Raw genomic sequence first — 23,277 nt, forward strand, 5'->3', positions numbered from 1 at the left:
TCTCCTCATTTCCAAACCAACTGGGAAATTAAGCCGCATCTTCATCAGAGCGCTATTAGTAATTTCCAAGAAAGGAGTAATTGAAAAGAAACTTTTTAATACCCTCAGCAAATTGGCGTGGGGGCACGGGCACCAGGGGCTTCTCCCCACCTCCCCCATGGTCCCCTGCCCTGCCCCCCTGACCTTCTCTCCAGGAGCCCCAGCCTCAGTCCTGGCTCCATCCAGCAAGCCGCCTGATCCTCAAGTTCTTTTCTGTCCTCTGGCTCTTATTCTTATTCTCCATCTGAAAAAGGAGGTTGTCCAGGACTACACCCCGTGGGCGCTGTGAGGTGAGGGAGCTGACATCCTTGGAAGCGCCAGGCTCTGTTGGGCACATCCAGGGCCTCTGTGCCCGGTGCCTGCGATGCTCCCTTAGATGCTGGCACCCTGGCTGCCTCCATCGCCTCTGGGCTCAGTCCATGCCCATCTCCTCCTGACCTTTCTGGAATCCAGACCCACCCAAGCTCTTCTCTAAATGCTTTTACTTCGTACTCCACCATGTATTGGTGTGTCTTTTTTAATTAAAAGCTGCAGCATCTCCGGTGATGAAGTAGTGGTGTCTCCCCAACATCCATGCGTTTCTTGCGCATTCGCTCTGCACCAGGCTCTGGGCTTGGTGCTCCTGCACAGTGGGTTAATGTATCCCCGTTTTACATAGGGAGACACTGAGGTTCTGAGAAGTGAAGTGCCCGGTGGAGCTGGGCTTCCTTTCGAGGCCCACTGAGCCTAGCTGTGGAGGCTTCTCCCTGTGGGAGGGTGGGGTGCTTTCGGTGGTCCTGTCTGCACCTGAGAAGTGTGTTCAGGCTACTGGAGAGCAGAGGCCATGAAACCCGCCGCTTTGCCGCTGCTGTGAGCAGATGGTGACTTGAGCCGTGCAGGCGCCTTCTCTGTGCTGTCTTTGGTTTCAGGCCAACCTGGCCACTTAGTTCTGTGACCTGAGTGCTCTGTGTCCCTCTGTGCCTCCCTGTCCTCACACGTGGGACAGAGGGCCTTGTTCTTGCCTTGCAGGGGTGTTCTGGAGATGACACGGCGGTAGGCACTCAGGTGACTTCTGGACCTGGAGAACATTCTGTGAGTGGCAGTTCTGATCGGGAAGGGCTCCTGCCTCATCCCTGCCAGGGTAGTTCCCAGCATGCCTGGACCCGGAGGCACTGTCTGCCCCTCCTCTGCCTGCTGCCTGCAGCTGGACGGGACCCCACAAGTCCCCCTCAGCCCCAGGACTTCAGGCCTTGCTCTGCCTGCCCTCAGAGGTCCCCCACACGCCTGTGCCAAGCAGGCTGCAGTCCCCCTTACCGCTACAGCTGGGGGCAGGCGGGCTCCCTGGGAAAGTGGGCCAGGAACCTTTGACAGACCAATAGTACCTGTGGGCTGAGGGGCTGTCCCATATTTTTCTCTATTCATTCATTCAGTTGGGGAATTGGAGGGCTGCTTCAAGGCTGGTAGGCCTAACATTCCTATGGCCTCTTGAGGATGAGGAGAGGTAACAAAATTCCTCACTGGGAAATGGTCCAACAGCAGACACTGGGACCAGAAGTGACACTTCCCCGCTCCGGGATCCACTCTGACATTGGAACCCACTTTGCACTCAGCTTGGTGTGCAGCACTGGCACCCACTGCCAGTGTTGATCGGATGGATGGATGGATGGATGGATGGATGGATGGATGGATGGATGGATTTGTCAATGGAGCAATGAAGGGAAGTCAGGAGAGGCTCCTGGGCCTTTACACATGTGCTCAGCCCTGTGGCATCTTAAGTAAGGTGTGCAAAAGCCAGCGTACCCCCTGCTCATCATGAGCCCTTGGCTGATGCTGAGCAGCCAGCACTGCCTGGGTCCAGTGGGCTCTTCCTGCTGCAGAGTGAAAGTTTCTGGGGCTCCCTGGGACCTGGGGCATCCCCAGAACCTCAGGACCCTCAGCATTTAGCCCCCCTCTCTGGGACTTTGTCTTTGGCTGGCCTGGCCTCCTAACTGCTGGGGGAACCTCGTCACCTGACCCCCCCTGCCGCTGAGACAAATGAACCTGCCTGGCCTGAACTGTGGAGTGTACTTCTAGCAGTGATTTCCCTGTGTTCCAGGAGGCAGGCTCAAGGGCTTGTCCCTTGGGTTTCTCCTGTGTGTGTATACCAAGCAGTGCCCATGTGCTGCTGTGTGAGGACATGTCTGTTTCATATGCCTGTTGTACGTGACTTGTGTATGTATGAATGCACGAGTGCGTCTGTTATTGTGTGTTTTAAGTTCATCCACTGCGTGTGAGTGCATTTTTCTGATTGTGTGTGGATTTTGAGTTTATAGAAGTTTGAGTGCACAAAGTGTGCGCGTGTGTGTGCGTGCGTACACAGAGAAGTGCACGTCCTCTAGACGTCTGCATGGCAGGACAGGTCCTGCTTGACTGGTGATGGGTGCCTGCCTGTGCCTCCTGCCCTTCTCCTTGGCCCCACAGAGGGAGGGAGTTGCCTGGAGCAGGACTGAATGAAGCCAGCTTGGCCAGGGTGCTGGGTGGTGGTGGGTGTTGGAAACCTGGCAGGATGGGGTGCTCAGGACTTGGCTGGATACCCTGAGAGCTTGGCCTTTGATGTTTGACTCGAGGCCCGTGGTGGGGGTGGGGCTCGTGTTGCTGGGGTCTGTGAGTCGCATGGGCTGATAAGCCCTCGGCTCTGCAGGAGTCCTTCCTTCCACGGACTGAGAGGCTTTGCTGCGCACTCCCAGCCTGGAGTTGTCTGCAGGCAGAGGCCTTTCCAGCTCAAGCAGGCTCCGCTCCCAGGCTGAGGCCCCTAGTGGACCTCAGCAGCTCTCACTCTGTATCCTGTGTGCGTAGTGCTTAGTCGTGTCCGACTCTTTGCGACCCCACCCAGCGGGCTTCTCTGTGCATGAGAGTCTCCAGGCAAGAATACTGAAGTGGGTTGCCATGCTCTCCTCCAGGAGATCTTCCCAGCCCAGGAATCAAACCCTCATCTCCTGGGTCTCCTGCATGGCAAGTGGACTCTACCCGTTGAACCATTGGGGAAGCCCATTCTGTATCCTGGTTGTGCTCAAGTTCATGCAGACCATATTGTTTGGTGCTCCTTGGAGTTGTGCCGCTTTGTGGCCCCTCGCGAGACGTGCAGACCCTCAGCTTCCATCTTCCCAGCCCCCTCTCTCCTCAGACACTCACATCCTCTGTGCTCCTGATCACCGGCTTCCCACTGGCCTCTCAATGCCCACAGCTGCCTCCTCTCCTGGCCTTTGCCCGGCAGTTCCTTCTCCTGGAATGCCTCCCCTCCTGGACATCGCTCCATCCGGTACCGGTGCTAGGTTCCAGTCTGCCTCCGCAGCTGGACCAGGGGTGTGCTGAGGGTAGGAGCTGCCCTCGTCTAGGTCCTGGCTCGGGTGCCTGGCACAGACCCGAAGGCACTTGGGAGTGTTGGTGAGTGACCAGGTGCACGGGGAGGGTGCCCTGCATTTGGGATGTCATTGCCCAAAGGACAGCCACGTGTTACCTGATGGGCAGGTGATTTGAGGCAGGGACGATGTGGGGTGGGACCTGGGTGCAAAGTCCTAAATGTTTGCCCTTCTTCTGCTCTGTGGTCTTGGCAAGAGAGGGAACCTCTGGGATCCTCGGTTCATCTTGAAAGTGGGGCTGGGACTTCCCTGGTGGTCCAGTGGTTAAGACACCATGCCTCCAATGCACGGGGCTCAGGTTCGATCCCTGGTCAGGGAACTAAGGTCCCCCATGCTATCTGGTGCAGCCAAAATATAAAAAAAAGAAAGAATAAAACAAGATGGAGCTGGGAGCCTCTGAATGTTGTGTGGATCGGGAAGGGTTGCCAGTGGGAAGCCATGTGCTGGGTGCCTGCAGGTGTCTCTGATTATAGTAGTAATAGTAATCGGGGCTCAGCCATCAGTGCTGACCACACCTGCCTGACAGATGGAAAGAGGCCTCCTCTGTGAGCCCACCACACCCCCTCTGCTCCCACCTGCTGAGTCTGAGTTAATCTTTGGAGCCCAGGCACTGCTGATGACATGCATCTCAGCCCTGCTCGCCAAGGCCCAGAGCCCACCAGGAATCCTCGTCTGGCCTGGCCACATGAGGCTCTGTGGCAGCGAATCAGAGTGCATCTTTGGAGAGCACGCCTGAGCAAGCCCCAAAGCAGTCATGCAACCCTGATGTGGTGTTGCTGATGGTCACTGCTCGGGTCCCGACTCCTCCAAGGGGGCTGAGCCTCTCTCTGCGTGCTGTGTGCATAGGGTGGGCTGGTGCACAGGGTGGTGGCCAGCAGCTCCAGGGCCAGTGCTCAAGGGGGAGGACTGCCCTTCACTGAAGGTTTGGGTGCCTCCTGGGTCCAGCAATCTGCTGGACTCAAGAGAAAGGGTCATGCCGTGGGACACACTGTACTCTGGCTTTGCCCCTCACCTGCTCTGAGTTCAGGAGGTGTCTCCATATGTTTGAGCCTGGCCTTCCCGTTTGTACAGTGAGGCTGGCTGGTTTCCAGGGGCCCTTCCTTCCAGCTTAGAGTCCTGTGTGTAAATCAAGAGCTCCTTCCTTTTTTGAAGAGATCTGCAGTCTCCTTGAGGAGACAGGACACGAGCCATCGGGGGCCACGTACTCTGAAGGAACAGTTTGAGCAAGTGGCTCAGACACCAACCTGTCTGGGAGGACATGAGTTTTTGGGCAGATGCCCAGGTCTGTCTTGGGGGGCCTTCTGCCCATCCCAGTCATGAGCTGGCCAGTGCAGCCCTTCTGTGCATTTGGCTGCTTGGTCAGGCTGGAGTCTTTTTCCTTCCAGAGGGCTAAGCTTGCCGGGCCTCCTCAAAGTTAGGAGGAGAGAGGAAATTGGCCCCAGAGTGGGTGGTGAGGCCCTGTCCACTCCCTCCCGGTGCCCTCGGCACACGCCAGGGCTTGGACTTCTACATCTGTGTCTGGCCTGGTCTCCCTGCAGCAGGCACCCTTGTGTCCGGAGCGATCTGTGTCAAGTGCGGTCAGGCCACTCCCGTCCTTACAGGGCTTGTTGCCCACAGGCACAGATGGAGGGAGTTGGTTGCCTGTGCCAGGGCAGTTTGATTGGGAGAGGCTGTCTGATGTCTTGCCGCCACCCCCACCCCCTGCCAGGGCTGCTCAGAAAAAGTGCTGTGATTGATTAGCAATGTCTACCTTGGACCAGGAGCAGGTTGGCACTGCCAGTCTTATACAAACCTTAGTCCAGGATAACGTTCAAATTCTTGGTAACACTCAAGCTTCCCTCCTCCACTTGTTTCCCAGCACCCAGAAGCTCAGGTCCTTTTTTGCAATTAATTCCTGGTTTCCTTGTTTCTTGCTTCCACTTTAGCAAATCCTTCTGAGAGTACTGACCACATTCATTTGGTAACCACGGGGACTGGTGTGGCACCCAGCACCCATTGAGTGGCAGGGAAATGTTTTGCTAGAAACATCTCATTCTGAGTCCCCAAGAACACCCAGGGTGACCAGTTCCAGGCTGGGCAGCAGAAAGGGGCTGTGCTGATGCTCAGAGGCTCCAAGCTCTGGGGACCTGTTGCCTGGGTCGTGGTGGGGAGGAGAGATTTGTATCTTATGTGGGCAAATGGTTTGGAGCATATTTTTTCATAGTTATAAGCAAACAATCCGTGCTCAAAGACACAGTGTGCGCAGTTCCAGAAAGTATAAATGAAGAAGGAAGAAAGCCCCAGGGATGCCTTTATTCAGCAGTGGCGCATGGTGGCAGGTACATTTCCTTCTAGCATCCCTCCTGCAGTCTGTGAGCTCAGTGAGAGCGTCCTGCTTTGCGTGCAACTTTGCACCCTGGATTTTTTCACTTGGTGTTTTAACATAAGCCCGTCTCATGGTATTAAGTAAGTCTGTAAATCTGATTTTCAATGACTAATGTTACATCGTTTGGACATGCTGGGATGACTTAACTAGCCCATTATTTGGGGTTGTTTGGAATTGTTTCCACTATTTTGGCATTCTGCGTTTTCCTTTGACAAGCGGCTTTGTGGGAACAGCTGTGAGGGCTCTCTGTGGGGGAGAGTCACTTGCAGAGGAACGGGTGGGTCAGAGTGGAAGTGCTTTTAAGGCCTGAGGAAGATTGTTAGGGTACTTTGGGGGAAAGGGTGAGTGAGAGAAGGTTCCAGAGGGTAGGTCTATGCAGTCAGTTACAGGGTTAGGAGAGCAGGGTGCACTGAGGTTGGGGGGCGGGGCTGTTCTGAGACTCTGCTTTTCTGGAAAGGGACGGCTGGGCCTGTGGCTTGAGTTGGGAAGAGTCCCTGGCTTCTTGTAGTGTCCTCTCACTCAAGGTCACGGCTCGGACAGGTGGGAAAGCAGGTGCTCATTGAGGCTGCTCAGCTCATGTGCTGTTGGACGCCGCGCCGGCAGCTCCGTGCTTCCCTCTGAGCTCACTGGGATGGGGTGCCCTCTGCGCCTGGTACTGCAGAGAAATGATGATCGCTGTTCATCCCTTATGCATCCTCTAGGCGCCTTCCCTGTCCAGTGCCTGCTTTCAGGTCGCTCCCGGTTGGCAGAGGGTGGGGGCATGTAGCTGCGTCCGCGGCACTGCAGGTGTGGGGCTGGAACCATTGTGATTCAGGTGGCATAGCCTCAGGGTCCGGAGCAGAGCGTCCACCTTTGTGGTGAAGCTGGGCTTGGACTGGTGTGGGAGGACCATCAGGGGCTTCCGGATCTGGGTTCCTGAACAGACGGGTCTCCTTCTTCGCCCTTCCCCCCATCACTTACCACCCTTTCCTGAGAAGCCTCCTGATTCCTAGGTGAAGATGAAGCCTCTAATACAAGCTGACAATTCAGAAAAGCATCCAGGCTCCACTGATGTTGGGGGTGGGGCTGAAGGCACCCCCTGCCATCTGCCCAGTTCCCAACCCAAGACAGCTGCACCAGCCCCTCAAGATGCGTCTGAAGAATGAGAGAAGGATGCATTGGTGAAAAATCGGGCAGCTGTTGGGTGCATGTGAGATAAAAACCATACTCTTTTTTTTTGTAACTGCCTTGTTGAGCTACACTTCATATACCATAAAATTCACTCTTTTAAAGCTCATAATTCCGTAGTTCTTACTGTACACCTGAAACTAACACAACATCGTAAATCAACTATACGTCAATAAGAAACATTTTGGAGAGGTATAGTTAGGAAGTTTGAGATCGACATATACAGAGTGCTATGTTTAAAATGGATAACAAGCACCACTGTGTAGCACAAGAAACTCTGTTCAATGTTATATGGCAGCCTGGATGGGAGGGGAGTTTGGGGGAGAATGGATACATGTATATGCATGGCTGAGTCCCTTTGCTGTCCACCTGAAACTATCAAAACATTGTTAATTGGCTATACTCCAATACAAAGTAAAAAGTTAAAAAAATAGTCAAAAAAACAAAAAAAAAACTTCAAGAAAAAATAAAGATAAATAAAAATTTTTTTAATAGTTTTTAGATTATTCATAGAGTTATACAACCATCAGCAATATTTGTTTTTATAACGTTTCCATCAGCCCCCAAAGGAACCCCACATCCATGAGTAGAAAGCCCCCCTACCGGCAATCACTACTCTGCTTTCTATGATGACACGCTGGTGTGTATCTAGGTGCAGAAATTCCTAGATAAGAGGTCAGATATTGGTAACCCTTAGGTTAGGCTTTCACTGTGTTTTAAAACTCAGGAAACTGGAAAAACTCTATCCCTGACTCTGTTGAGAGTCTGGCCCTCTGGATCCTGACTCTCCTGTGGGAAGAGCCAGCCAGAGAGGAGGAGCAGCCTGCCCTTCATGGTGGCCTCCTCTTAGCCACAGGCCTCACTGATCTCTATTGCCTCTCATCTTCTCCCAGCATGACCTTGTAGGCATGTAAAGTGGGGGTCCTTGCTTGAGTCCTTTGCCTCCCCCAGGGGATACCGTGTAGTGAGGTAATTCCTGATCTGTCTAGTCCAGCCAACATTCTACTTTGTAGCTCACTGTCCACAGTTGGGCCCCCCTTGAGACTTCTCTGACTCTTGCCAGGCATAAGATCTCTTTTCCCAAGGCATAGTTTGTGCAGAAGTTGAAGGAACCACTCTCCACTTCCATCTCTATACCTGGACATGCTGCCTCTTGCCAGGATTGGTGGGCATGGATGGGCACAGGGGTCTGGGGTGGGGTAACCTCTGTCCTGCCCACCTCCCCTTCTGTGATACTTCCATACTGAGTCAAGCCACGTGTAAACAGGAGCCCGTTCCGCATCTCACGCTGTTTAACCTGCTGTGATGAAAGCTGCGGCAATTATATTTTAATTGAGATGCACGCTGCTTCAGCAGACACAAGACAGCTACAGCTACTGCTAATTAATTTTCTTCCGAAATGACAGCATTTAATAATTGTGCTCTGTGGCACTCATGATTCGGATGCAGCTTACCTCTCTGGGTGCCGTTCAGTGGTTTCTACCCAGAGTTGGTTGGGGGCATTTTCATGTGTCTTGTGACGCATGTGGCTTCAGACGTGAGCAGACAGTCGTGCCCCACAGGTGGACAGTTCCTGTTCCTCGGGGCCTGGGGGAACTTGCCCCCTGCCCCCTCAGCACACAGGCCAGGCCCTCTCACTGGCCTCCAGTCCTCTGAGGCAGGAGGACCGAATGATGGAGGGTCTTGGGTCTGGAACATCCCATATGTAGACTTGGGTTTTAAGTGTGAACTTGAACAAGTTGCCTTTAGCCATCTCACCTATAAATGTGAAAAACACTGCTTCTCTCTGGGGTGACTAGGAGGCCATACAGACCCCTTGTGTGCCACTGGCAGACAGCACGGGCCCTGTGGGCACAGGCATGGCTGGGGCTGAGACAGACCCTGCCGGCTGTGAAATAGCCACCTTGACCCTTCCCCTGGGCTCCTGTCACTCTGTGTCCCAGGCGCTTGGCTTCTGGGCCTTTTTAAATGTCAGGTACAAATTCTTGTTCTTGGCTCAGCCCTGCCTGGGGCTTAGGACTGTCCTGTTAGTGAGACAGGGCCCCCGCAAGCCCCCTGAGATGGGACTGAACCAGATGCTGGTTTTTGTAGCTATGGAAGCTCCTGAAGCCAGCCCAGCGGCAGCAGGTGCCAGGCAGGTGGGGTTGGCATGGCGGGGGGAGAGGGCAGTGGCTTTGAGTACCTGCTGAGCACCTGTCTTGACACACATGGACACATTTAATGCTTTCAGTGTGGAGTGGTTTGTGTTATGCCCAATTTCTAGATGGAGGAAACTGAGGCTCAGAGAGGTGGGGTTCTGCAGCTCACGAGAGAATCCAGTTCTGTCTGACTCTGCACCTGACTCCTTCCACTCTGTTGCCTGTGAATGGGTAGCCCGGTGGGCAATGGGGAGACCTGCAGCCTCTGGCCCTGGGAGGGACTGGTTGAGGTCGAGTAGGACAGACAGATGTTAAGAAGGTAAGATAGGTGTGTGTATGTGGGGGTGGTCAGTGTTTCTAGAATCCAGGGCTCTGGTCCAGGACAGTGTCTGGCAGTGGGTCATGGAGATGCTGAAGCTGGGGCCCCACTCCCAGCAAACACCCCAAGGTCACCTGTACACCTGTGTCCTTGTTGAGGGGCTCTCCAGCCTGCTCCCCAGGCACCTGCTGTGCTGGGGTGTTTGTGGTGCTCCATGCCTCTTCCTGGTGTGGGAGGGCTCCTGGAGAACCTGGGGGCTGTGCCTTGGGGCTCCTCTGACACAAGCTGGGTGGTGGGAGGCCTGTTGGATGGGCGGCCAGGGACCTTGAGGCAGGTCAGAATGGGCTCTAGGTCTCATTCCTTCGTCCCCTTGACTCCCCTCCAGTCCTGAACTCTGGATGTGCTGTGAGGGCAGGACTGCCGCTGGGAAGGGAAGGTGAGTTCTGAGCCGGCCCTGCTGTGCAACGTCTTTCCCTCTCTGGACTTGAGGTCCTCACCTGGAAGATGAGGGTTTGGTGAGAGACTCCCCTTCAGCTGGAAATATTAGGCGGTGGACTGAGAGTATGGTGTTGGAGACGGAGGAGTTGAGGGGCCAGATGGAGTTGCGATGGACTGCATTCTAGAATGGGGGAGAGACCCTGCCATTCTTCCTTCAGAAAACCTGAAGGAGGCCTCTTTTGTGAGCCTGCTCGGCCAAGGGTCATGCAAGAGTTCAGAAGTGGCCAAGGGCCAGTCCTGGTCCCTGGGTGATGTTCTGGGAAGGTTGATGCCGGGTGTGTCCGGGAGGCCTGGCCACTGCTGCCGGCTCCCCAGGGAAGGCTGACCAGAGTGGGGAGAGCCCTGGACTGCCTGCTCGCCCCAGCCAGGATACATGGCTGGGATATGTGGCTATTTCCCCCCTGAGTTCCCAGCAGACCCTTGGGCCTGCTCTCTGCTCTAGACCTTCGTGCAGAGGGTAGGGGAGTGGGGTCTGATTGGGAGCAGCCCAGTGAGTCTTGCATGGCAGCTGCTCCTGTGGATAGAGGGTGGGATGCAAGGAGCCTGGCCAAGACCTCAGATTCACGGCTGAGCTCCGATCCCCACCACCCCACCCAGCTGAGAGCAGGAAGCTGTGAGGTCCAGAGGAAATGGCAGGGTATAGGGCTGCAGAGGTGAGGGGCTGGGTGTGGGGGGCATGCAGGCATCTTGGCAGCTGTTCTCCCCAAAGGGACAGAAGGATCAGTGGGAGCGGGAGGGAAGGGTGCTCTGGGGCCAGCCTGTGTGCAGTGGGCTTGGGATCTTAGGGGGCTGCACCAGGAGCCCTGAGCAAGGAGGGTCCCCTCTGCCCCCAGCCAGGGCCTCTCCCACCTGGAAACCCCTCCTCTCACAGCTATGAAGCTTCTTTCTTAGAGAGACAACACCTCCACGCCACCACCTCCCCAGTGGTAAGCAGAAGCAGTGCTGGCAGAGTGTCTAGGGAGTCCCAAACTGGGGGCAGCTCTGTCTGGAGTGTGTTACTTAAGTGTGAATGGGTGCGTGTGAATGAGTGTGTGACTGTGGGTCTATGTGCAAGTGTGCACAAGTGTGAGAACATGAACCAGTATGTGTGAATGAGTGTGTGACTTTGTGAGTGTGTGTGCTAAGGATCACGTGAGTGAACATGTATAAGCTTGTGTGAGAGCTGATGGGGAGAGTTGTCAAGTATGTGTGTGTGAGGAGTATGTGTGTGTGAGTGTGTGAGAGGGTGGGTGCTGGAGGAGGGTGAGGGTGAGGGAGGAGGGTGAGGGTGAGGGAGGAGGTCCCATGTCCCTCACTCCATGCTCGGGGCTCTGGCTCTGTCTCAGCTGCGGGGCTACAGCTGTATCTTCCTGGGCAGAGGGTGGAGGCAAGTGGGGGACCCACTGGCACCCCCAGCCCCCGTGGATCTAAAGGCCCTTCCCCTGCACAGCCTGGGGATGAGTAGGTCAGGAGGGCATGGTGGCAGCTGGAAATAAAACTTGGGGATCTTAGCAGCCGTTTCTTTCAAGTGGGCTCCCTGTTTGCGAGATGGGACTGAGGGCATCTTGTAGCTTAGGGCACCTGAGCCCAGCATGGGCCAGGTGGATACCGGGGACTCTCAGCTGCAGAAGCTGCTGGGAAGTCCAGGGGGCAGGCAGGGACACCTGGCTGACCAGTCAGCCTCACGGCCTCTGGAACCAGCCTGACCCAGTCCTCAGAGCCCGAGCCTGCCCTGGCCTCCTCCCTATCCTCGTCTCCTCTCCATCCTGGTGTCGCCCCCTCACCTGTCATCGAGTGCTGATTTCTTTGGCAGCCCCCACTCCCCACGGCTTCCTGGCTCTTGTCTCCTGGCCTGGCTGCATTCCACCCCTCCTGTGACTCAAGCTGCCCCCCGTCCGTCCTGACGCAGTCTTAGCAGCTCACGCTGCCACCCCCGCAGCCAGAGAAAATAATTAGGGGAGTGAAGTGGGTTCCCTGCCAGGTTCCCAGGGCAGGTGATATATGTGGGGGTGGGGCCGAGCCCTGGTCTCTGTGGCCTGTTTCAGGAGGGTGATGACAGGGTGACAGGGCTGGTGAACTGCTGGGCTGGTGCTCGCCTGGTTCCGGGTGTCTGGAGGTCTCAGGTTGTACATATGGCTGGTGGGGCGAGATCAGGGGTAAAGCTGCCTCAGGACCCCTCTCCCTTTGTTTAGAGGGTGTGCATCAGGCTGTGTGTCCTGAGCAGGGGCCTCTATCTGGACCAGGTGAGATGCCAGACACCTGGCACCGTCTCCACACAAACCTAGGGCCTCCTGTCTGCTTGTCCTGCTTGTGGGAGCTGTGACAGGGAAGCCACGGGGCAGGGTTGGAAATACTAGAGGTGTTGTAAGATCTGCTCTTGGTTATGTCAGCAGAAGTGTGGGTTGAACCAGAGGAGGGCAAGGCTCTGGGTCCAGCCTGCACTTGGTCTGGGCACCAGGGCTGCCAGCCTTGTCAGAGGGATGGATGGTGGACGCTTCAGGGGGAAACAGATGTTAGAGAATCTTTATTAAGAAACTCTCCACCCCGGGGTGACTGTCGCATGAGCCAGGCTCTCAGGGCAGAGCGAGGCACAGGGGAGGGAGTTGGCACCCCCTTTCTGCACATCCATGCTCTGCCCCATGTGAGATCACTCTCGTGTGTCAGTGCAAGGCTGCATGTGCCACTGGCTGTGTGTAGTACTGACGACCGGCAGCCAGACAGATACATCCCCAACCTATGAAATCAGTATGAGTGTCCCTCTATGTTGCCAACCAGGAGCCATGTCCTGGGAAAGGCCAGTTGACCCCATGGCCTCCCAAGACAGGCTGTGACCCAGGAAATCCTGCTGGCCCCTGTCCTGGCCTAGGGTGTGTGGGAGACCCCAGCCAGGGCTGAGCACTGGGGCCGGGACCTCCTGCAGCCTGTGCCTGGCTTATCAGGCCCTCGTGGGCATCCTTGAGTCCTGAGCTTGGAGCAGGTTGGGGCCTTGGGTAAAAATGCTATAAAGTCCAAACACTGGACTCCGAGAAGGAATCAGGATGGCCCAGCTTGGAACATGGACCTGGGAGACCTGAAGCTGTTGCCTGGAGGGTCCAGGCATAATGTACCTTCTACCCTCCCCACTCGGCAAGAGAATTTAGACTCTCATGGTTCAGTGATCGGAGAAGGCAATGGCACCCCACTCCAGCACTCTTGCCTGGAAAATCCCATGGATGGGGGAGCCTGGTGGGCTGCAGTCCATGGGGTCGCTAAGAATCTGACACAACTGAGCAACTTCACTTTTACTTTTCACTTTCATGCATTGGAGAAGGAAATGGCAACCCATTCCAGTGTTCTTGCCTGGAGAATCCCAGGGACAGGGGAGCCTGGTGGGCTGCCATCTATGGGGTCGCACAGAGTCGGACACGACTGGAGTAACTTAGCAGCAGAAGCAGTTCAATGATAGTTATGGTTGGCATCTACTGAGGGCTTTCTCAGTGCTGAGGGTGCCGTGTTATCTAGCTCACTGTGTACAGAGACATTAACCAGCTCACCAGGGATACACAGCGAAACAGGGGCAGGGCTGGGGTGTGACCCTAACCACTGGACAGTCCTGCCTCCCTAGACTCAGACCCACCGCCTCTGTTCTCCTCCCCAAACCTGGCAGGGTGCAGATCAGTGCTGTCTGGGGTCAGCGTGTGTTTGAGTGTGTCTTTCTGTGTGTGTTTGTGTCAAGGGTGTGTTTGAGTTTAGGCAAATGGGGAAAGAAAACAACACACGCGTCCTTCCTTGGCTTCGTAGACATCACTGCATGGGGAAGGAATGTGGATTCAGCAGAACATTTTTTTCTCTGTAGTACGTAAATATCTTGGGATTTGTCAGTTCTCAGAAAGGCATCTATTACTCAGGTCTTACCTAGCAGTCGTCGCTGAAAGGGAAGCCTGGTGTGGAGACACACACACACACACACACACCCCACACACACACTCATGCACACACACACACACACACCCTTTAGCAGCCGGAACGCAGATGCTTCTAGGATTCGGATGAAGCAGGCGTGTTGAGACCAAGGTCTAATTGCTGGGCTGCTCCTGGGAGGTTGGAAGCCACCAGCCTCGTGTCATCTTCCGTTCCTTTCTGATGAGCTGACGGCCTCTCTATGGGCATGCAGGGCCCTGGCAGGCTGTCCTGTTGCTGAATGGGTGAAAAAGGAAGGAAGGAGGGGTGGGAGAAAAGAGGAAAAAAAGGAAAGGAATGAAGGGAACAGTAGAGAGATGAGGGAAAGGGATGAAGAGAGACAGGCCACAGCTCAAAGCAGGATCTGCAGAATCTTTCCAGGGGCAGGAGGGGGGGAGGGTGGGGTGGTGGGTGTCACTCACTCCACCTCCCCAGTAGGCCTCCTGGGATCCGAGGGGGATGATGATCCTGGAGACCTCAGTTTCCTAGGAATAGATGGCATCACTGGCTCTACAGATAGGAAACCTTGGCTCAGAGAGGTGACGATTCCTGCCAAGGTCTCCTGGCTAGTAAGTGGCCTTGCTGGCCTGGGAGTCTCCTCTGACTGGCCCTGGCCAAGCTGTCCCCTTCCTCTAGGAGAACACTGTTCCCCTGATTCAGGTCCCCATAGCCCTCTCTGATGGTCCCTCTCAGGTGAGCCTTCCCCATGCTCTGGGCAGGATAACCCACTCCTTCCTTCACCAGGAGTTACTATGTCACTGACACTTGCTGGTGGACCTGCCCCTGAGTCCGCCCTCACAGCTGGATTCCTCCTCAGAAGCTCAGAAACTGCACAGTGAAGGGCTCAGCCCAGTAGAGGTAAAGAGTAGGGGCTTGTGCGGGGGACCAGAGGCCATCTAGAATATGCCATTGCTTTGCCAGGTGTCAAGCAGCCTTGGTTTTTAGAATGCAAAGCTTCACAGATAAACAGGTGTTGATCCTAGCTCCTCTTTGCTCAAAGACTTCAATGGCCCCCACTTCCTTCTGTATCAAACCCAGACTCTGGCCCCCACTCTCCTTCAGTGCTGCTTCGTCCCTGGCTGTCTCTTGCCTCTTGCACTTCTCAGATCCTGTCTCACCTTTCCTACCTGCTGGGAGTGTAGGCCTTGCTGGGAGGCCCAAGGGCAGGCTCCAGGGCTGGTAGGCTTCAGGGATCCATTTCTGTCCCCAGGGCCCAGCCCACAGACCCCAAATGTGCTGCCTCTCTCCTGGCACATTCCCAGCACTCTGGGAGCTGCGCCTGAGGGACCAGGAGTCTGGCTCCCATGGCAGGTCATCTCTTGGCCTCTCCGATATCCTCCAGCTGCCTTTAGCTCGTCTCCCCATGACTGCCCCACTCAAGTGTTGCTTCCCCTCGCTTGGGACCTTGGTTCCAGCACGTAAATCCGAGCCTGAGGAGGCCTGAAGGATGTAGGCACAAGTTGGAGATGTGGAAACCGAGGCCCAGACAGGGATATCAGTTCTCTAAGTGGTTGTGGCAGAGAGGTTCCCAGGGCCCGGCTCCCTTCTCCCAGTGAAGCATGGTGTTCAGCTGTGGGGAGGGTTTTCTGACGTGTTTCTGAGCAGTGTTACATCTCTGGAGAGTCTCAGGAGCCTGGCAAGATGACCTTGCCCCCCTGCGCCCACTGTCTGCTGACTGCAGCGAGGCATCCTTGCCTGCAGTTGGCTTATCCCCGACTCCGAAGCTCCCACGTGTCTTCAGTGAGTCCTCACATGTCTCTTTACTCCCATGGGAGTATCTTCCTCATGGGAGTCAAGATGCAAACCGGCGCCATGTAAGGGGCTCTTGTATGGGAAGGCACTCAGTAGCTATGAATCCCCCAACTCAGCTTTCATCTGGATATCTCAAAGGTGTGGCCATTTTAACCAAGACTCTTGGAACCGAAAAACAGGACCTGCACAGGTAGCCTTTTCATGGTGGAATTTCAGACTCTGGAGGTGGGGTGGGTCCTGGGGAATTAAGGAAAGTGGGCGTTTGTTGGAAGCAGCAGTCCTGTCTGCACCAGACGTCCTGAATTGGAGGCATGATGTCACTTCTGGCCTGGAGCTTGATCTTTCTGGCAGTTTCTTAGCAGTGAAGGAGCTGATGGCACCCAGTTGCGATGGATGGAAGGATGCTTGACTGCTGGGGGAGATGGATGAAAGGATGCTTTGCTGCTGGGGGCACAAAACCAGTTTCATTGCTGGGGGCTCTCCTTCTACCCTTAATGATTCTTTTGTTCCATGAGGAGTGGGAATGCAGACCCCCGCTTGGGGTCCCCTCATCAAGTTTGAGAGATGTTGTACAGCACATCCAGTCCCCTTGAGGAAGAAAGAAGGTGTTTTTCTATAGTATCAGCTGCTGCCTGCTCTTCCCCCCAAATCATCGCCACTTGGCCTTTTCTGGACCTCCTGCTTTCTTTCTGGGCCCTTCCTCACTGGCACTGCATGGCCTTTCTCTCTCCTGGTGAGGAAAGGAGGCAGGGGTCTGGGGGCCCACCTCCGCCTCAGAGGCTCTCAGCACAGACTCGCCTGAGCTGGCCACAGTCCAGCACTTGTGGGGCCTCAGTCACGGGCAAGGATGGTTCGGTGGCACTGGCCAGGGTTCTCTGGGCCAAAGGAAAAACAAAGCAGCTGGCACAGTTTTCGGCTTTTGAACATTTCCTTTGGGGATGTCTGGAGTGGGCCCTGGGTAGGAAGGGAGATGTAGGGGGAGGCTGAGGATTTGAAGACGCTTTTCACAATATTTCTGATAAATTCAGTTTCAGGCTGGCCAATGGGGCCAGCCTGGAGGTTTCCAGCCCAGTTTCCTGGCTTCTGAAGGGGAGGGGCCTCCCTGAGGATGGAGAGCCAGACACTCTGGTGGACACTAGATTCCGTGGGGGCTGTGAAAGCAGTCAGTCCCCCTGGCTGGGTCTCCACTGCCTGGCTTCTCTCTGTCCTGGTTTCTCCTCTGTGAAGAGGGAGGTAGTGTTGCTTCAGTGTGAAATATAGGGAGGGAGAGTTGCCCTGGTGACCCTGAAGGGAGAGTCCTCTCTGCGGGCAGAGGAGCTGGGGGGGGCGGGGCAGAGCATCCTCCTCTGTTTGCCCTGCTGGAGTTGGGGTGCTGGAAGCAGCAGCCCCCATTCTGAGGCCCAGGAGGCCCCCCTTAAAACTGGTTAAGGACACAAAATTGTTCCTGTGCTTCGTAGTTAGAAGAAAGGCTAGATTTGTAGTTTCTGCTGGTATTTTCCCTATTTTCATTAATAAATATCATTTTAATGGAAAAAGCAGTATGACTTTTACATTAAGGAACATTGCTGAAACCCAACGTGACCCCACATGCCATCACCCTAACGAGAGTTTTTTTCTTATATATTGTTTCCAGTGTATTCTCCAGTTGCAATTATGGGATGCGTTCAAGTTTGCTTGATTTTCACCTCCCATATGATCTCAAACATGTCTGTATTTCTGTCTTTGTAACAGTGATCTAACATAGCTGCGGTACTGTTCCACTGTGTTGCTAAAATACAATATATTAGAAACAATCTCCCTCCTGTTAACACGGAGGTGGCTGCCAGGGTTTTGCAAGCATGGCTGCAGGGAACATGTTGCACGTGCTCTGGTCTGTGGCAGCATCAGGGAGGCAGGCCAGAGGCTTAGCAGATGCTTTACTGCAGGTGGTATGCTTCCAGTAGTCTTTGGGCTGGCTGGAGTTCTGCTTCCCGGTACATCCTGAAGCCACACACCACCCAGCAGGTGCCTTCTTCGTGTGAGGTGCTGACTAGATGTTTCAGAGACAGGAAATCATGGTCATTTTCAACAGCCCTGGAATATCAAATTTTTAGCTTCATTCTCCGTCAAGCGATTCTGAAGTAAGGCAGAGCTGAGTCACTTGCTCATGTGCAACTCGCTCAGTTGTGTCCGACTCTTTGCAACCCCATGGACTGTACAGTCCGTGGAATTCTCCAGGCCAGAATACTGGAGTAGGTAGCCTTTCTCTTCTCCAGGGGATCTGCCCAACCCAGGGATCGATCCCAGGTCTCCCTCGTTGCAGGCAGATTCTTTACCAGCTGAGCCACAAGGGAGGCTCCAGCAAAAAGCTGACTCTGGCTTTGGGTCCAGTATCCACTGCACTGCCTCTCCGGGCATAAGGTAGTGAGCTCCCCATCCCTGGCGGTGAGGTAATCAAGAAAAGGTTAGATGAAGAAGTGTCTCAAGTACTCTAGGTCAGAGTTTCTCAATCTTGGCGGGGTAATTCTCTTTTGGGGGGAGCTGTCCTGACCATTATAGGATGTTCAGCAACATCTCTGCCTCTCTACCCACTAGTAGCTAGTAGTGCAATTTGGAAACAATAAAAATGTCTCTGGATGGTGCCAACCCATTTCCTGGGAGTCAAATTTGCCCCCAGTTTCTCACCTGCTGGAGAGGATCCCTGAACTGGACAGCATGGGCTCTCAGGACCTCTGGGACCTCCGAGGGGCTCTCTGCCTGGGAGGATCCTTTGATGGACTCTGTCCCCATCAGTGGGTGGTTGATTGGAGGGAATGAGTGTGGTGCCATCAATGGAAGGAGTCTTGGGACCCAGGTTCAGGAAGGGCCTTTTCCACACGTGGCCCCAAAGTCAAGATGTTAAAGCCTTACAATCATGTAATGTGCTCTGGGGTGCGAACCCCACTGCCAGTAAGGATGATGGGTGACAGACAGTCCTGTGGCCAGGGGGAACCTAACTCTTTACCTTCTCTGTGGCTTCTGGCCAGTTTGGAGGACTTGCCTCATTTGAGGAAACCCTACCTGGCACCTTGGCCTCTCACGTGGGCTGAGACATCCTGGAGCATCTTCCCAGGGGCAGTCCTGTCCTGGAGTCCAGAGCCTCTCGACTCAAACATCAGGTCTGGGCGGCGTGGCTGGCAGGCAGACTGTGATCTGCAGGGCTGCGTGTAGACTTGGGCTTTAAAGAGCTCTCTCATTTCCTCTCCGGAAGCCTTCAAAAGGCCTGGGAAACAAAAGGGGCTTGATTGAGTGTGCCTTGGAGAGCTTCATCGAAAGTGGGAAAGAACAAACAGCATGCACTCCAAAGCCACTTCATTCTGCATGTGGTGTTGCGCCAAGAAACGCTGAAGTGGGGGACAAGCAGAGAGGCATGCTCCTTGTTATCAGGAGGGTGTGGACTGGCGGTTAGAGTCAAGGACAGCCGTCGTCAAACTGTGTAGGGATTTCAGCACTCTGTCCCCCAGATTCTCCCCTTACTCCCCTCCTACCTCCTCCCTCCAGCCCTCTCCATTCCTGTACCCTTCTGCTTAGAGACATTTACCTTTTTATATGACAGCCACTTTAAGGGCTGACCTTATTCCAGGGCACTTTGCATGTAAATAGACTGTTCTTGAAAATGAAAAAGCTTCAAAGAAGTGACTCTCTAATGGTAGAATTTCAAATAGTGAATAGAGGTGGATATTTTTTTTTTAAGCCAGAGAAGTGACTAGTAGAATTTCAGGTAGTGAATTCTATCTGACACCTTCTAGGCTGCCTGTTTCTGTCAGGGTCTCAGGGTCAGTTAAATAACTATTAACAGCCGTCGACTGTGTGGCAAGCACTAGTTAGGGAACGGTTTAGGAGATAACTGATTTAGGAATGCTGGATTTATCACTCTGATGGCTGCCACACATTGCACATATATAAGACACAAGAGTGTGTAACAGGCAGAGTGTCAGGGTCTGGGAGCAAATGTCAAAAAGCTGAACCACTGAGAGAGATGGTTAAGCAGAGAGCTTGAAGTGTCTCCTGAGCACTGTGTTGACATGGGAACCCTGGAAGCCCTCCTGGGGGAGGTGGCGCTGGCCTTAACATTGAAGGTATAAACAGGAGTTCATTGAGTAGGGATGGGGAGAGCATGAGCACAGACACTGACAGGTGGTGTCTGTGGGTTGCAGACTTCTGGAAATATCCCATGCGAAGGGTGAGGTCTGAGTCTGTGGGAACAAGGCTGAGGAGGTAGGGAGGCCTTGGGGGCCAGGTGCACCCAGATATGTTGTTTAGACATCTTTCCATAGGCTGTGGGAGCCACCAACGGTTAATGCTCACCCTCTGCTGAACACGGCTTCAGGGCTCTGAGGCCCAGGATCGTTGCCTCCCGCTCACTGTCCAGACATTGCCCTTCATCAACCGTAGCACACCTTTCTGGACCTCAACTGTCTTCCTTATTCACCCCTTCCTCCAGGAATCCCTCCCTGACCTTCTTCAGGCTAGCTCAGGCCCCTTATGGAGCCCTGGGAGGTCCCCGGTTTCCCTGAGTGGGCGAGTCCTCGGGCTTTAGTCAACCAATCCAGGTCCAGGTCCCCAGGCCTGGGGTAACCAGACACCCGGTTTGGGCTGTGATGTGTGACGGCCAAGGGGTGGGATGGAGAAGAAGGGTGTGTGGGGACATGAGGGCTCCAGGGTGTGCAGGCCCAGGAGAGGTGGGGACCAGCTGGGCAGGGTCCCAGTCCCACCCAGGACAGCTTAGCAGGCGCTGAAGGCAGGACACTCCTGTTGGCTTTAGCTGTCAGAGTGGTGCTGGCGGACTCCGGGGAAAGCCGGTGGTTGAGCCTGGCAGAGGCACAGACAGAAGAGCTGAGTGCAGGCATGGCCTGGGCTGTGGGGGGAGGGCTGTGGCCGGGCAAGTTGGAGCAGGGTGCCGCGCAGGCCGAAGCGGGAGATGCTGGGCCACCCACCCGCCCGGTTCTTCCAGGAGCCTTGAGAGCAGAGCAGCTGCCCCAGATCTGCAGCCAGCCCTCCCCACCCTGTCTTGCTCCCTTCCCTGGGCCCGGCATCACCCGTGGAGAGGGAGATCGCAGGTCTTTGGAGATTGTTGGTGCTCAGTATACATTTGCTGGTTCGTGGACACAGGTGGCTTCGATCTGTTTACTCATGTCCTGTCTCTGCTTCCCCCAGGCCCAAATCCCTGTTTCTGCCCGTGTGTGGCATCCTGTGACACTCCTGAGGGTCCTGCTTGCCCATCTCACTGCTGGGCACTGAGACCAGAGATGGGCAGACACGTACCCAGAGTTGCACAGTGAGTCAGGGTAGTGTTGGGACAGGGATCGATGTGGTCAGTTGAGGTCAGTGGCTGAGGTGTGAACTGATAAGGAGCTTGGGGACGGCTCTTTGGCATTGTTGGCAAGGAAGGGGCTTGCTCCTCTGTATGTGAGCTGCCTGGGTAGGGGGCTGGACCGGGTGACCTCTGGAGGCCCTGCTTGGTGCTAAACTCTGGGATCAGAATGAGAAAACTGAAGGGGCTCAGGAAACGTCCTTTGGACCCTGGAGGGGCTCCTTGCCTGGCTGCCTTGTGATGCCAGGTCCTCAACAGGCCTAAAGCCAGAAATCAGACCAAGGTCCTCTCCTGCTATGGGCAAGCTTAATCTTTTCCTGTAGCCAACTCAGAATTGCCCCCGCCACCCAGCTGGCAACCAGGGTGGCCCAACCCCTCCCGAGGAGAGCCTCTGTGACTTAGGTCACTTATGCTGAGATGTTTACTGAGATGTTCGGAGAGATCTATTCTGGGTCTGCAACTACCCCACACCCACCATCCCAGACCTGGGCGAATGCTCCTCTAGAGGCTGCAGTTTGGTTCCGATTAGAAGGATGTGGGATGGCCATTTGCATCAGGCCTCTAACCTGAAAATGCCACTCTCTAGCCTACAGTTCCACTGGGAGCAAAGAGCGCCTTAGGATGGGTAATGGTTCAAAAAGCACCTTTTAACCAACAAATACTCCCAGGTTCTATTTGTCTTGAAAATGGTGTACGCGTACAGTACAAGAGGTTAGTATTCATAGACTTGGGTGCTCAGCACTGTACGTGGCAATCTTCAGGCTTCACTTCCCTGAGCAGGGATTGAACCCCCTGCATTGGGAACACGGAGTCTTAGCCACTGGACCAGCAGGGAAGTCCCTGGAGACTTTTCTTCACAGCCCAGCTGGCAAACACTGCCATTAGGCGTTGATGACAGCCCCTTCTCCTGACCTCAGGGCCAACCCGCCCTACCCCCAGTGCTTCTGGGTCCCCAGGAGCCCCCAACCTTGTGGGAAGGCTGAGGGGAGGCTGGGTGGGAGAAGAAATGGATCCTTGCAGGCTTAAGAGCTGGAGAGTATTTGTGTGTTGAGTCAGTCACCAAACAGGGACTTGAGCTTTGTCTGGACGTTTGTCTGAGGCAGGCGTTGCAGGCGTAAAGGGGGCGGCCACACGACAGGACTCAGAATACAGTGACCCAGGAGCGTGTCCTTGGGGGACACGAAGCAAAACTGGCCTGGGAGGGGTTGGCCGGGTGGGCTGTAGGGAAATAACGCTTCAGACAGAGCTAGAGGTGTGTTAGACTGGGCGGCTGTGGGGCGAAACTGGGGGCGCGGTGAGCCTGGAGGGGCAGATGGGGACAGATCCCAACGTGGCCTTGGTGCCGTGAAGGGATTCGGACCTTGTTCTGTGGTTCTTTTCCCCACCTCAGAGCTTCCCTCGGGCATTTTCTCCACTTATTGGGCCTCTGTCCTTGTGTCTCCCCTGCCCCAGGTTCGGACGAAGGGGGCCTTGGTGCCCATGGTGCCCGTGTGCCCTCCACCAGCCTGGAGCCCTGCAGGCAGAGGCCTTCCCCCTGCCGGCGGCCTGCCCAGGGCCGTCTGTTTCTCCTCCTCTGGGCAGAGGCGAAGCTTGTTTTTCCTCCCTGCTTAGGAATTGGCGCCTCAGAAACACACAATGCAGCTGTTAAAATATCTGGGTCTGTCCGGGCGGCTGCACAGCGGGCTCCTTGTTCACCTCGCAGACGGTGGCCCTGCGGGGCCTGAGCTGGGAGCCCGCCTTTGCCAGCCGCCTGCCGGTGGGGGTGTCGGGGCAAGACCCTGGTCCTCGGGGCTCTGCTGCTTTGGGACTTCCACAGGAGAAGGGGACAGACAGTGGCATTTGGAATCGGCAGGATAACACATTCTAGAAAGATGCCAAACTGAGAGTTTCCTCATTAGACCCCAGAGGTCCAGACACCTGCGGGGGGTGGGGGAGGATGGAGAGGAAGGGGGTGTCATGGGCTGTGGGGTCCAGGCACAGAGGGGCCTCCTGCCGCTGCTGGGACTGCCAGGGGCAGGTCTTCCTGTCCCGGTGGGCAGATGGGTGGGTGTCTGGCGGGGACTGCAGTGATGGTAACACAGAGAGCGTTTGAGTAGGGGGTCCCGTGTGTACCAGGCCCTGTGGTCTTCATCTTTATCCTGAGGGAGGCACCATTTTCATCCCCATTTTACAGATGAGGAGACTGAGGCTTAAGGAGGAGCTGGTTGTTATGCACAGCTCTAGGTAGAGCCGGGATGCCAGCATGAACCTCCTTTCTCCAGAGTCTGTGCTCCCTGTGTCCCCTCTGAAGGTGCTGGCTGCTGACATGTGCAGGGGGTATTGTCGGTTTCAGTAGCAGCCCTGAGCCCTCATCAGAGCTCACCCACCTCCTT

At 55.1% G+C, this 23,277-nt stretch overlaps 1 protein-coding gene and 1 non-coding gene across 2 annotated transcripts in view; both read left to right on the plus strand.

The window, feature by feature from the left end:
* Positions 1–23,277, plus strand: part of GLI2 (GLI family zinc finger 2) — a 261,304-nt gene that overhangs the window by 36,021 nt on the left and 202,006 nt on the right. The window lies entirely within an intron of this gene.
* On the plus strand, positions 3,663–3,735 carry TRNAW-CCA (transfer RNA tryptophan (anticodon CCA)). Its single transcript has one exon. It is a non-coding gene; the product is annotated as a tRNA-Trp (tRNA).

Source organism: Ovis canadensis, chromosome 2 (assembly GCF_042477335.2).
Source record: "Ovis canadensis isolate MfBH-ARS-UI-01 breed Bighorn chromosome 2, ARS-UI_OviCan_v2, whole genome shotgun sequence".
In the NCBI taxonomy this organism is placed as follows: Eukaryota; Metazoa; Chordata; class Mammalia; order Artiodactyla; family Bovidae; genus Ovis; species Ovis canadensis.